The following is a 1818-nucleotide window of genomic DNA, read 5'->3' as shown; positions in this document are numbered from 1 at the left end:
TTTTTGGGGCGCTTAGAGCAAAGGATGGCCCTCTTCCCCTTCCCCCATGAAACTATTATCCTTTAATTGCCGAGGTTTTGCTAGTTCACCAAAAAAACTAGCGCTCAGGAGGCTGCTTACTTCGACTCAACTTGACATTATTTTCCTGCAAGAGACCCTATGCTTGGCTGAACCCCTCACACTCACCCTCTCCTCTTGGCTCCCTAACTGGACCTTCCACGCCCTGGATGCAGCTGGGCGATCTGGAGGATTGGCTATTGGGGTCTCAAACAGGGCTGTGGATATTCGGAACCTCTGGGGAGGGAGGGGATTCATAGGTCTTGACATTTTTGTCCACTCTATTGAAAGAGACATTCGCATTATCAACATCTACGGCCCTTGCACTGATCGTGTCAACTATTGGAGATCATTAATGGCATCTGAACTTCTACAAGCTGATAACATCATATTGGGAGGGGATTTGAATTTTTCCTTGGGTTTCTGTGAATCATGGGGGCATATGGCTCAGGTCGACTCCCTCTCTGAAACCCTCTCCACCTTATTAGAGGATCATAAATGGGTGGACATCCCTTCTGCTCGTTTACAATACACCTGGTCAAATAATAGGAGTGGGGAGCAGAGTTTAGCCAGGAGACTCGATCGCTTTCTTATCAAGGAAACCCTGTACAACAGCCTCCCCAGAATACGACAATGGGTCGGATCAGGTGGCATATCCGATCACAGACCTATCTTCCTAGAGGCTGAGGACCTTAATCACAAAATCAAGAGCCCCTTTAAATTTAACGCCTCTTGGCTCCAGGACCCTTCGTATCTTCAGCTGGTCCAAAATTTCTGGCAGAACAATCCCATCAGGGAAGAGGAGGAACTAGCAGCAGGTTTTGTCAGAAAGCTCAGGGAACTCAAACATATCACCAAAACCTGGGCCCACCAGAAGCGAATCCAAGATAACCTCATTCTGAAAGAGGCAGAACAGGTTATTGCGGAGTTTGAAAATGCATCCTCTGGGACTTTCCCCTCACAGGAGAGGAAAGAACAGTACGCTTCACTTATTGCTAAGCGCACTCAAATTCTGAAAGAAAGGGAAGAAAGTTGGAGGCTGAGGAGCAGGGCTATCTGGCTCACTGAGGGAGACAATAACTCTAAATTCTATCACAAATTCGCCAATGGACGCAAAGCCATCAATACGATTTGGGAGCTTAAGGATAACCAAGGCCATACTGTTTCATCACAACCGAACCTGGCAAGATTGGCCACTGATCACTTTCGAGGTATATACTCTGCTCCTGGGGATATAAATATTTTGGAAATCATGAGAGTTGCGGAACTCTTTCCCAGATATGTTGAACAAGATGAGTTGGATGAGCTACAGAAGGAAGTAACCATGGAGGAATTGGAAGCCACTCTCAAATGGTTTAAGAAAGATAAGAGCCCGGGCCCAGATGGCTGGACCATTGAATTCTACACTGCTTTTCTCGACATCTTGGGGAATGACCTTCTGAAGATTGTGGAGGATAGTAGGCGACGAGGCAGGATATCCGCAGCCATCAAGACCACATTCATCGCCCTTATCCCTAAATCCGATGATCCGTCTTCCTTCGATGATTTCCGGCCCATCTCACTCTGTAACTGCCTCTATAAAATCATTGCCAAGATTATCGCTAACCGCCTCAAGCCCATCCTCTCGCAACACATTTCCCCTGAACAATTCGCTTTCTTACATCACAGACAAATCCATGAAGCCATCGCCACTGCTCAAGAGCTCATGCACACCCTGCAGATCAAAAAACAAAAAGGAATGATCCTTAAAGTGGATCTCTC

This window comes from Pinus tabuliformis, chromosome 9, assembly GCF_031772625.1.
Source record: "Pinus tabuliformis cultivar Carrire ecotype Pingquan chromosome 9, CPIR1, whole genome shotgun sequence".
NCBI classification, from domain to species: domain Eukaryota; kingdom Viridiplantae; phylum Streptophyta; class Pinopsida; order Pinales; family Pinaceae; genus Pinus; species Pinus tabuliformis.
The sequence above is the reverse complement of the archived record's forward strand: the minus strand, read 5'-3'. Positions refer to the sequence as shown.